The sequence below is a fragment of the Natator depressus genome, chromosome 6 (genome assembly GCF_965152275.1).
Source record: "Natator depressus isolate rNatDep1 chromosome 6, rNatDep2.hap1, whole genome shotgun sequence".
Taxonomy (NCBI): domain Eukaryota; kingdom Metazoa; phylum Chordata; order Testudines; family Cheloniidae; genus Natator; species Natator depressus.
The window spans coordinates 119,788,441-119,801,827 of record NC_134239.1 but is presented as its reverse complement, the minus strand read 5'-3'; the positions used below and the strand labels follow the sequence as shown (position 1 = coordinate 119,801,827).

The window sequence follows — 13,387 nt, the reverse complement described above, 5'->3', positions numbered from 1 at the left end:
CATGCAAAGATCATGAGTCAGGCCCTGCAGATCATGAGATTGCCTTTAAAAATCATAAATTTTGAAAAATAATACATTGGGTTCTTTTTCTTTGCCTTCTGGGTTTTGAGCCTGTAGGGAGCACTCAGGTCCTGTTTTTAATCTTTTCTCCACAACCATAAGAGCTAGAAACTTTTTTTAAATGACAGCTGAGATTTTTCACAAAAATCACTTAACTCCAGAGGCTGGGGTTTAAAAACAAACATCAAATGCTGCAAGACTTGCTATAAAATTGTGAGAGTTGGCAATACTGAGATGGTCACATGTGCCTTAATTTTGGGGTACCCAACAAGAGATGCTCCAAAGGAATTTTCAAAGGGTGTGTGTTCAACGCTTTCTGAAAACAGGCCCCTTTAAGGTGTCTCAAGTCAGGCACTCAAAATGGCTAGTTGCTTTTGGAAATCTTGTCTCAGAATATAAGTGCCTATTTTATGTATCCAGGGCTGGTGTAGCCATGTTGGTCCCAGGATATTAGAGAAACAAGGTGGGTGAGGTAGTATCTCTTATTGGACCAACTTCTATTGGTAAGAGAGACAAGCATTTGAATTTACACAGAACTCTTCTTCAGGTACCCAACTGCCAATCTGAGCAACTCAATATGGGGTTTTGAATCTCCAGTTGAAGTGCCCATGTTTGAAAATTGGATCCTGTATCACTTCAGTCATTCTATATTTGCTCCACTGTCTTTCTGTCTACTATAAGTCTTTCTAGAGCCTGGTTGCTCCTGTTCACCTTTCCATTAGGTCTGGCTGATCCCTGTTTAAAGATATTTAAAAGTGAAAGTTGGTATGTGTTACCTACACCCTGTCCTCCTGCCTTCAGTAATGTAGATTTAAAGACTCAGGAAGCTGTGACCTTGAAGGCTTTATATGTATTTCATCTTTCCACAGACACAGAGATTTGCTGTGATTAGAGCTAGTCAAATTATCTGATTTTATTCATTTTTTTTTCTGTTCCCAGACCATTCAGACTAATCCTGATTTCTGTGACTCTGTATTTGCTGAACAGTTTGGAAGAATAGCTTTTCACTGTGTGGGTTGATCTTTTACTATTTGCGGTGTGTGGACTCATCATAATTTAGGTCACATGTCTCAGGTTCTGCTTTCTGATTGGTGCCTGAAACTTTTAAGAGGAGAATAACAAATGACCAATAGTAAATTACGAATATGATTAGCAAGTACCATAGATCACACATGAATGTCCTGTTTACATGCAAAATTAATATATCTGCACCGTGGGCAGCCATTCTCCAAGCATTGACACCTCGTAAAATTCCATTTATATGCATATTAGCAAATAGTAAAGGCGGTACAAACAATGGTTGAACCTCAGAACCATTCAGAATTCAAGTGAAAGTTCATGAACACTGTTTTGTCCAGTATTTAGTCTGTTGGACTTATGCTGTCGGCTGTACTGCAGTGAGCGTGGACTCTGCGCTAATGAAGCTTGTAGGAGCTTTAGATACTATGGGCGTAAACAAAAGCTGAATTCAATTTTAGCGGCTTCTGAGTAGTTTGGGCTTTTCAGAAATGCTGAGCATCCTCAGGTGCAGTCGAATCAGGTGTACTCTGGGAACTTTTGCTGCTAAAGCAGCGCTGGTTAAAGAGGTGATTGTTTTGCAACAGTTTATATCAAGAAAAGCCCAGAGGGGGCGTTAACTGCCATAAAAGTGTTTGTGCTGGTTTAGCTTATTTCACTAGGGAACTGGTATAAGTGATAACAGCAAAAGCACTTTTTTGGTCAGCATAAGGTGCCTCTACATGAAAAGGATTTTCTGGTGTAGCTGAACAGGCAAACCTTTTCTAATGGAGAAGAGGCCAAAATCAGTGGGAGCAGATAGGGTTTGGTACTCCAAAAATCAGTCACTTGGTGATTCAGTGTTTCAGAGATGCTTTGCAATGCTGTATCTTTTTTTTTTTTTTTTTTTTTTTTTTAGAACTGAAAAGTAAGATTATTTTTTTTTTGGCCCTGAACTTTGTAAATAAAATCCCGATTGCAGAATTAATGGAGAAGGCAATAGGCTGCCTCAGCCGGCAAATAGTTTCATCAAATGGTTTTGGATCAACCTATTGAAAATTGTTGTTGTTTTTTACATTCTTTGTGCCCCCAAAATATATCGCAGCAATTTAGGTTACCTCGTCATTTGAACTCTTCACATAAAATGCTAACATAACTAATCGTGGGAGAGACTATTACGCTACGTCAGGCTCTCCATAGCCAAAGGCAAGTCAGATCGCTGGCAGATCTGGGTAACATTTGCTTGAAACATGTTTAAGCCTGGTCTCCACTGACCTTGCTAACCAAATACACAAAGCTAAAAATAAATGTGAGATGATGTAGACAAATAGGAGCTTTTTGGAAAAGCAAGAGTGCTTCTGCTGAGTTCTGTTTGTCATAGGGAGATAAGATCTAGCATCAGACTGTTTGAGTGGGGAAATTTTCTGGACTCACTCTTCCAGACAGTAAGTACCCCATCCACATCCTCTCAAAATCCCTAGTGCTCTCTGAGTTCACATTTCCCAAATGCTCAAGGCCATTATGGGTTTTACAGCTACATAAGAACGGACCAAATCTGCTGTCTGATCTCTGTGCTAATGTAGTACATGCATTGCCTTAATCAGTTTAAACAGGGATTTGAAAACTCTTTGTGATCTCTACAGCCAATGGCTGGGGATAGAAAACTTCCTTTTCAATTAGATCTAAAGCCATGGCCAATGCTGTGGGCTTGTCTGTTGTGCTGTATGGGTTCACTTGAAAATCAATACTAAAGTGCTAAGTGCTTGAGTTCAGCGCAATAATAAAGGACCCAAACCAAATAAATTAGTCACAGAGAGGAAATTAATATTCATGACTGCTTTCAAAAGCAAAACGGTCATGCTACAGAAATGATACGCAGCTTTGACATGTGTTTTACGTTCAGCATTGTGATTTTTTTTTTTTTTTTTTTAAATCAAACTCCCGGTGAATAAGGAGTGGTTAGATGTACTACATTAAGGAAGTTAGAGATATTGCTGGATCTACCAGAGATTTGGATAACCTTGTTTTATAATGCTACACAGAGCTGAAATAGGATAGTGGAGGTCTTGGACCCAAGTCTAGGCCAACTTGGAAGAAATCATAGAGCTGGGATGCCTGACTTCCTGGGGTTGATCTGTGTCCTAACAACAATATGAGAATCTGATCCATATCTTTTCATATACTGAAATAATGGAAGGCCTGCGACATTCCAGGAGAATTTGTAACCTTGACAAAATATCCCATCTTGATTAGGCCTTGCCTTTCAGTTGCCAAGCTGTCAGATGCAAGTAAAGATCCTGTGACAGGAGACCCTGTGTGCTGGGAAGGTAGATCAGAGCTCCACTTGGGCCTGAGAGGCAGGGCCACCTTGGCCAATTTGGGGTGGCTCGTATTAACGTTTCCTTCTCCTTTTTGATTTTGTTTAATTATTCTTCCTAGACATTCTGAGTAGGTTAGACCCTTCCTGTGCCACTTTGCCTGCTCCCCGTGGCCCCTGGCATGAATTTCCTTGTGAAGAAGAGCCTTGTTTTTGTATTTTGACTGAGTCCACCCTAGTTTCCTGGCTATCAGCTGGAAAACATCCTAATTCAGGGATCACTTGGAGTTCTTTCTTTACAGCTTAGCCAATGTACTCTTGTGTTTAGTGCCCCTTTTGTGTGAGACTAAATGACTTTCTGCATTTGCTTCTATGTTTGGCCTTAAGTTCTTGCACCCCCTTGTCAGTTTACAGATGTAGCTATCAAATTATTTGAGTGCCTCACCACATGCTCTTTCCTTGGGTGACATTGGAATTCTTCAAATGGCCAGTGATCGGTTCTGGGATGTGGGTGTTTGGAGAACCTGGTGCCTGCTTGGAGGGGCTGCAATTAAGCCTCAGAGCCTGCGGACAAGTCTGACTTGTCTCTGGGATTTCTTTGGGCTGCACTGCTCCAGGCTGGCCTAGAATGAGGGGGAGTTCAGGATCCAGAAACACGACATCACCCTTAGCATGCCTGTAGGGCCAAAAGTCTAGAGTTTGTGCAAATGATATAATGCACTCATGTGCATATTTAGAATAGACTCATAGAATTGTAGGTTTGGAAGAGACCTCAGGAAGTCATCTAGTCCAACCCCCTGCAAATAAGTCAAGGCATATATCCTTTCTCTGTCTGTGCCCCAGAGATTTCCCCTATTCCTCCCCTCTTTCTCTCTGGTTTCTCTCCTGGAGTTGCCCCATACCCCATCCCTCTAACTGGCTCACCCTTCCTTGAGTTTTCCCTGACCACAGATACCCTACAGCATGGCCCCCAGCCCCCTGTGGCCATAGAGATATGGCTAGAGTGACTTCCTACATAGCGCCACTCTATCCATCACAGTGTCCAGTGCTCTAATGGCATCTGTCTGTAGGAAAGTTGGGAACTAGACTCCATAGTTCGAGGGGACTCCTTGGTGTCTCTATGGTTGGGAGTCCCAGGGCAGCCCCCCTGGACAGAGATGCAGTCTGAGTGCCCCCATAGCTCAGCTGGGCTGTCATGCTTGTCCAATGGAGCTGCAGTTTGGAAGCCCAGGAGAGGTTGTGAACGGCCCTTTGCAATTTGGCTTCTGCCAGTTGACTGGTTTCCCCCTCCCTGCATTGATTTACCCGACCTGCCTTGGGGCTCAGCCTGTGCTAGGGGACAAGCCTCAATGCTGGCATTTCAGGGGCTGGTAGCCAGCTCCAGTCTATTCCTGACCATCCTTCATACCCTGACTCTCCCGAGCCATAGCTCTGTGAGGCAGGCTCCTGCAAGGGCCTTGCTCTGCAGCGCCTACGTCCGAGGCATGCAGCTTGCTCTGCTTTGTAGCAAGCCAGCTTTGTTTTCCCTTCCCTAAGCTGTGACCCGGAGCAGGGGTTTTTTTTTGCCTGTCTCCCAGCCTGGGAGTCTGTAGCTGTGGAAATGAACAGAGGAACAGGCACATTGTGGCAGAGCTCCAGAGAGCTGTGGTGGAAATGAAGGTAGGGGTGTGTGTGTGTGTCTTTTTCTTTCCACGCTGAAATGGAATCTTAATCATTTTACCATCTGCTCCTTTCTGATCCATTTCATCTCAGCTTTACGGTCCACCCCCAGTGGCAATGTTGCTCTGGGCGGCATTCATAAAATATCGCCATTATATTCCTAACCCCACTGCCTGTAAAAATACTGGCGGGGCTGCGTGGGCCTGTGCGCACCGCAGCTGCAGCACCAGGGAGGAAGAGGCCGTACACTTCAATGCTGCAGGAAACAAACGTGTTCTCTCCAGGGGAGAATGTTTGTTTGCATTAGAAATGGGCTGCGGAGGCTGCATTTTGGTTTAGCAAAATCTTGCGGGGAGGTGGGGTGGGGGGGAGGGGTCAAGGTCTGGTTTTTACGAAACCAAAGCTAGGGGTGGCTGGGATCCAGCTTCCATTTTTCTCCCCGTTTCTGAGGGTGGCAAGTCAGAGCAGAGCGTCCTCTCTTCAGCTTAAATGACCGAGACGGTGAATAAGTCAGAGAAAACAGTGTAGCCATGGAGAGGGAGGGCCCAATGGTTAGGGGCATGTGGGTTCAAGTGTGTGCTCTGCAGCGGACTTCTTGGGCAGGGTCATTTAGCCTTTTGGCGCCTCGGTTTCCCCCATGTAAAATGGGGATAATAGCATTTCCCTGCCTCGCCAGGGATGGTATGAGGAAAAATACATTAAAAATTGCAAGTTGCTGGGATACTGCAGTCATGGGGGGCATGTCAGTACCTAAGATAGCTAGACTATGCCCACATTTGCTTACCCTTGTAGCCAATAACTTTGTCTATTGTAGTGGCTCTCTATGTTTAACCTAACAGTACATAAAATTGCTTTACCCCTGCCCAAAGGCCATCAAAGGCCAAAGAGAGGCTGTTCCCATGTTTAGAGTGACATGATTAGGCCAGGCTTGGTGAGGGGAGCGTGCCTTTGTGTAACTAATGCTGATGTGTTGTCCCCAAATCCAGTTCCCTTCAAATAAAGCCAGCGCTAAATACACTTGAAATTGCATCGTGTCACACGGCACATAGTTCACTAGGGTGTTGTGAGGATAAATTCATTCAAAGATGGTGAGACATAGATACTAGGTTGATGGGGGGCATATGATACAAGAGATTAAATAAGCATCATGAATCCTTAGCAGTGACGTTCCGGCCTGGCATTGGAGTATAGCCTGTTGAAGGTTATCATTCCATGAAAGCAATAGGGAAGAATGCATCCAGTATTATTGGTTAGCTCCGACCTCCTACATAGGATGTGCTGAGCTGCTTTAAAATGCCCAAGATAACTAGAGTGATGACTGCGTTGTCAGTGCTCACAGTTAGGCAGACTTGGGCCGGATTCTGGCCCGTGCTAAGGTCAGACTGTGTCACTGGCACGGCACACAGTGATTTTAAAGCTGCCTTCAATGATCAGCAAAGGATGCCACTGGCAAGAGGCCATCCCTGGCTTGGAGTAAAGGTAAGAATAGCTAACCCTACGCAAGCCACTCCTGGTCCTCCCTGATATAGGGCTGGGAGGGCACGTGTCAGGAGTGGAGGGGGCAGCATTAGAGAGCACAGCCTGGCTTACTGGCATAATCACCTAATTGCCTGGCCCTACAGGTCAGAGGAAGATACAGCAACAATTAGGTTATTCTAAGTTTGGCTGGGGGCTGGTCTGCCCCCTATGCAGCCCCAGGATTGAGGAAGGTAGAAAGAGGGTTTGGAGCCACCTTTTCCTCGCCTTCTTCAAACATGGGCAACCGAAGACGGGATGGGCAGATCGCAGATGGTATTTTCCTGCCAGTGGGAAAAGAACGGTGGTGGAGCTTAGTCTGAGGAGAGACTCTGGTGATGAGTGCGGTGTTCGAACCTGTATCGAATACAAATTGGCTAGGATAGGAGAAGAGGGTGGAAGCAATCAAAGAGCCTTGAGTGGCAGGTGCTCAGGTGAGCTTCCATTTGTTCCTGTTCGTACACTCGATGGGCTTTTCTGGCTCCAGCCCTCGCCCCCTCCCAGACCCCAACCCCATGGGCCAGCCCAGTGAAAATGAGCGAGCGAGTGAGTGAGGTTGGGGAGAGCGGGGGTGGGGCCTCGGAGGGGCACAGCCTTGGGGCAAGGGGTTTGGTTTTGTGTCAGTAGAAAGTTGGCAACCCTACCCACAGCATGAGACCTGCCTGCAGTATTGCTAATTGTACTGAGCCCACTCTGCCTTTCCTCATTGCCTCACAGTGGGACGGTGGCTATCCAGGCTAATTCAGTTCAGTTCTACGTTTATTCAAGGGTCAGCAGGGACAGCAAAGGGTCTTGTACTATATTAGGGATGGAGCAGGCAGCTCTGGTCAAATTTGACAAAGACTGGTGCATGCTGCTCTGCAAGAAACATAGCGAGCATGTACTCCAAGAGAGACCTGTTCTTCTGCACGCAGGCTTTGTAAGAAACATAACGATTCCTCTTAATATCCTGGTTGCAGATTGAGTGTTTTTTACAGTGTACATCTGCTCCTGCAATGGATCATCCAGAGGGCCGGGAGGATGACTGATTCTCAATGAGTGGAATTTACTCTCTTTTGAATGCTGCCCCTCGGGGCTTAGATTCTCAGAGATTATTTCCCGGAGCTTCCAACACCTCCCGCATTCAGAGCTCTGGGCTTCAGCTGCAGGGTTGGGGGTCTCAGGGCTTTAGCCCTGCAGGGTGGGGGTGGGAGAAGTGAGCTGGGGGGGTAAGCCCCCGGGGATTAGGGTTTCTGTGGGGGTGGGCTGCCAGGGCTTGGGCTTTGGCCCCGAGGGGGTGGGAGGAAAGGGGTGGGCCACCGGGGCTCAGGGCTTCTGCTTTGAAAATATTTACCAGAGCTCCACTCCGGACAGCTCTGGCTTAATTAAGCCCTGTTGCCATTCAAAATGAATCCGTGTCCTGAACGGATGGTGTATCTGCTAATGCCCTCTTATAACACAGTGCTGGATGAGACCCCCCTGATCCTTCTCCAGCCCATGCCATGTGCTACTCGCTGAATTTGGTGGGTTCGATACTCCTCTAGTTTACACCTGTGTAAGCCAGGAGCAACTCCACGGCAGCCAGTGGAATTCCACCCCTCTAAACCCAGCATGCAAATGCAGAATCAGATCCAGCGCGTTAGAGTACCAGGGCCTGATCCCGAGCCCATTCCAGTTAATGAAAAGATTCCTATTGGTTTCACTGGGCTTTGGATCAAAGTCCTCAGCACAGCTATGACACTGCTTCTGAACTCTGCAGGAGGCAGTCCCTGATCAACGCCCAGTCGTCCTACTGGATCTCTGCACGCCATGCTCCCAACCTGCAGCTTTTAGAAACCAGGATGGCCGTGTTACTTGGCCACATCTGGCTATTGTAGTGGCAGCTGAGCAGGTTGGGCCTTTCAATCATGGCCTGTCTCTAATGCATATTATATGCAGATTCTGTCAAATATGCAAACGAGTTGCTGAGTTCTTTCCACCAGAGCTGGGCTGACGTCACTGCCGACTAACACTTCTACTCCCAGCCCATCTGTGCCTGGTGATAGCTTCATGCATCATACATGGATCATTTGCAACGTGGAAAAAAGTCAGCACTTTGTCTAGCATCTGAATCCGAGCCACGTCTCCGCCAAATCCTAGCCTGCCCTCAGCTTCACTGACGTTCCATCTTTGGCCTGACAGACACAATGCCAGAAAATGTCGGGCTTCCCGTCTGCAAAGATACCACTGTGCTTTGAGAGATTGACAGGCCCAATCCTCAGCTGGTGTGACACAGTGCAGCTCCACCAATGTTCATGGAGCTATACCTCTTGGCCTGCATATATTTGTTTGTGTAGCCTGGGCTTTTGAGACTCACTGGACCTGATTCTCCTCTCACTTCCCTCAGTTTAACACCCAGGAACCCCCACTGATTTCAGTAGAGTTACTCCTGGTTTACAGTCGTAACCAAGAGAATTGGACCTATCCTTCTGGAAAAATAGCTCTGTGTCCAGGAACACACACTTTAACCACTAGCTTTTTAGACTCTCTCAGGAAGTCTTTGAAAACAAAAGCTCGAATTCCATAATAAGCAGAAAGTCCTTCTTTCTTGGTGGTGAAAGCTTCCTCCCTGTATTAGTCCCAGACGCAGTACAGACTCTGCATTCTGCCTCCTCTAAATGCATTAGGCACGGTATTAAATTTCACATCCCCTGCATGTTGATGTAATGCTCCTGACACGTCTGTTTGCACCATTTATGAAATAAGGGATTTTCTTTCTCTTTATTTCCACTTTTCCCCACGTCTCGAGGGAATCTTGAAGATATGATCCGTTGGCATATAAGGATTAGGCCTTTTACACAGAGGACTTAAAAACAGCTCCATCCTGGTGCTAACAGTGCTCTTAGGACAGCATCCGGAGCTACTAGTGTTTGACGTGACAGAAAACCTGTGGGTGAAATGGATCAATTCATCTGTTGTGCTGTGGTGCAGCTCACACTCCCAGTCCCGTCGGAAACCTGAGCCTTGCTAAACGGAATTCTTTTAGGTGGGTCTGAACCAGCACTTTAATAAACCAGTACAAATGTGTAACGTTTTGTGGTTCATTTCTTTTGAGTGAAAAGTGCTCTGATGGAGCGGTGAGATTTCAGCAAATGGCCTCTGATTTTCCTGAATTGCTTTGCTGCTTATATCAGCAGGTCCAATAATAATGTTATGCCGAAAGGTGCTAATGGCTGACAGCAGATGTGTCTGATCCAAAGGCCAATCACAGACCACATTTAACGCCAATGGGTGCCAAGCACTCTTTTGCAGCCTCAACAGAAGAAGCAATCAAACCCTTTTATATAATAGGAACAGCTGCATCCCTTGGGGGGACTGCCTATGGCATTAGGCTCTATGGCGAGTCAGAGCTGAGTCATGCAGACTTGCGGGTTTCCCTAGTTGCAAACACAGGGGTGAGGGGGCTGGTTGATGAAGGCAGAAAGCCAGTAGCAGGAGTTGTGAGTGTGACCCTAAGAGGAAGCGCAGGGACACTGCTTCTTGGGCACAGAACAGGAGTGGCAGACCTAGAGACTTCTGAGCCAGGCTGTTGCTTGTTTTTGCTGTGCTCAGGGAAAGAGGACTTTGTGGACTTTTTGTAAACAAACAAGATGACACCAAGGATATATCTGACATACAGTAGAACCCCAGAGTTATGAACGCCTCGGGAATGGAGGTTGTTCGTAACTCTGAACAAAATGTTATGGTGGTTCTTTCAAAAGTTTACAACTGAACATTGACTTAATACAGCTTTGAAACTTTACTATGAAGAAGAATATGTTGCTTTTAAACATCTGAATTTAAATGAAACAAGCACAGAAACAGTTTCTTTACTTTATCAAAAAAATTTTAAACTTTACCTTATTTTTTTTAGTACTTTATGTTTAACGCAGTACTGTACTGTATTTGCTTTATTCCCACCACCACCCCCCACACCCTCTGTTGCTGCCTGATTGTGTACTTCTGGTTCCAAATGCAGTTTGTGGTTGACTGGTCAGTTTGTAACTATGGTGTTTGTAACTTGGAGGTTCTACTGTATCCATGATTTCTCATCCTGATGAAACCAAGCCTGCAAGGCTAACCCTTGGGCCAAAAGGGCCAAGAATAACATGTTGCAGTTTCACAGAGCTTTTCATATGAAAATCTCAGCTTTTACTATAATAATAAATACCTAGCTCTTATCACACACTTTTCGTCAGTAAATCTCAAAGCTTTTTACAAAGTAGGTAAACATACAAATATAATTTAATTTAACCTCCTAGCTCTCCTGACAGGTAGAGAACTGACGTTCCCACATTGTAGATGAGTAAATTGAGACCTGGTGCTAGGAGCACTCACCATTTGACCAGTGGCTCCTTCATCTCAAGAGCCCCATTTTGCATAATCTTTTTGGAATGAATTTTGAATGCCTCCAAAAACTGGGTGGGAGGACGGGTGGAAGAAACACCCTAAAAGTGGGGGAGGGCACTGGCACCTGAACCATAGCCCCACCCTCCCATTGCCCCTTCCACCCCAAGGCCCCGCTCCTAAGCTGCCTCTCACCCTCCCCAAGATCCCACCCCCAGCTCGCTCTTCTCTCCTCTCCCCCCATCACTCTCCCCAGTAAACAGAGGGAGGGCATAGTCCCCCCCCCTCCACATTCCAGTACCCCTGGGGGAGGAGGAAGGTTTGGATTTTGTCTTTTCAACATGCACATTGACACTACCATTGAAAAAAATAATGAAAAGTGAAAATTTGCCAGATTAAATGTAAATATAGAAGCGGGTCGGTTCATCTGCTGCTGACAATAGGCATTGTTACATTGCCGTCAGGGCAGCTAGGCTGTTGTGCACCAGCTGAGGATCTGGCCCAGAATGTTTCCCCCTGTGCTTTAAAATCCTTTATCCCCTGGGCTCATCCTCCATCTCTTAAATGGTACAGTAGGAGTGAGTGTTGGGAGAAATGTATGGAGCCGGAAATGGGGCTTGAAACTATAAAAGCCTAGAAACACTTTCCTGTAAGGCTGCTGGAAAATATCCTTGTTCTTCTAGGCTGAAAAGCCAGACCAAAGCATGTGTGCTTGTATCCCATATGGTTTTGTCTGAACGGAACATTGTTTCTGGGTTAATCAGAAGCCATCTATTTATTAATTACAAAACCAGATAGCAATAATTGTAATGCATAATTTTAAGAAGAAAAAGTCAAAGGGGTGTAATTATTCTGCATGTCAGAACATTCATTCTCAATTACTTGTCTGTACTGACATCTAGAGGCAAAGCAGTGGCATTGTGCAACTGAATCCCAGTTGATCTGTGAATGAGGGTGTTGAACAAACCAGTCTCTGAACAAAGTTATGTCACTTTTTGACGCAGCCACTTTAACTCCATCTGGTATTCCTTTTTATTACTCAACTCCTAAGGCAGACATAGTAATCAAGATCGATTTCCAATGGAACCAGTGTGAGCTGTTAGTGATGAGGCTTTCTTCCAGCAACTCGCAGAAGCTACTAGATCGCATGCCCTGGTTCTCATGGGTGACTTTAATTTTCCTGATATCTGCTGGGAGAGCAATACAGCGGTGCATAGACAATCCAGGAAGTTTTTGGAAAGCGTAGGAGACAATTTCCTGGTGCAAGTGCTAGGGGAGCCAACTGGGGGGGAGCTTTTCTTGACCTGCTGCTCACAAACAGGGAAGAATTAGTGGGGGAAGCAAAAGTGGACGGGAATCTGGGAGGCAGTGACCATGAGTTGGTTGAGTTCAGGATCCTGACACAGGGAAGAAAGGTAAGCAGCAGGATACGGACCCTGGACTTCAGGAAAGCAGACTTCGACTCCCTCAGGGAACGGATGGGTAGGATCCCCTGGGGAACTAACATGAAGGGGAAAGGAGTCCAGGAGAGCTGGCTGTATTTCAAGGAATCCCTGTTGAGGTTACAGGGACAAACCATTCCGATGAGTCGAAAGAATAGTAAATATGGCAGGCGACCAGCTTGGCTTAACGGTGAAATCCTAGCGGATCTTAAACATAAAAAAGAAGCTTACAAGAAGTGGAAGGTTGGACATATGACCAGGGAAGAGTATAAAAATATTGCTCGGGCATGTAGGAATGAAATCAGGAGGGCCAAATCGCACCTGGAGCTGCAGCTAGCAAGAGATGTGAAGAGTAACAAGAAGGGTTTCTTCAGGTATGTTGGCAACAAGAAGAAAGCCAAGGAAAGTGTGGGCCCCTTACGGAATGAGGGAGGCAACCTAGTGACAGAGGATGTGGAAAAAGCTAATGTGCTCAATGCTTTTTTTGCCTCTGTCTTCACTAACAAGGACAGCTCCCAGACTGCTGCGCTGGGCATCACAACATGGGGAGTAGATGGCCAGCCCTCTGTGGGGAAAGAGGTGGTTAGGGACTATTTAGAAAAGCTGGACATGCACAAGTCCATGGGGCCGGACGAGTTGCATCTGAGAGTGCTAAAGGAATTGGCGGCTGTGATTGCAGAGCCATTGGCCATTATCTTTGAAAACTCGTGGCGAACGGGGGAAGTCCCAGATGACTGGAAAAAGGCTAATGTAGTGCCAATCTTTAAAAAAGGGAAGAAGGAGGATCCTGGGAACTACAGGCCAGTCAGCCTCACCTCAGTCCCTGGAAAAATCATGGAGCAGGTCCTCAAAGAATCAATTCTGAAGCACTTAAATGAGAGGAAAGTGATCAGGAACAGTCAGCATGGATTCACCAAGGGTAGGTCATGCCTGACTAATCTAATTGCCTTCTATGACGAGATAACTGGCTCTGTGGATGAAGGGAAAGCAGTGGATGTATTGTTTCTTGACTTTAGTAAAGCTTTTGACACGGTCTCCCACAGTATTCTTGTCA

At 46.0% G+C, this 13,387-nt stretch overlaps 1 long non-coding RNA gene across 2 annotated transcripts in view; it reads left to right on the top strand.

Annotated features, from left to right (window-relative positions):
• Nucleotides 1–4,804: 4,804 nt before the first annotated feature.
• LOC141990220 (uncharacterized) overlaps nucleotides 4,805–13,387 on the top strand; it is a 31,370-nt gene continuing 22,787 nt past the window's right edge. For both annotated transcript variants that reach the window (XR_012640109.1, XR_012640110.1), the window contains exon 1: nucleotides 4,805–5,032. This is a non-coding gene — a long non-coding RNA (uncharacterized LOC141990220). The remainder of the gene's footprint in view (nucleotides 5,033–13,387) is intronic.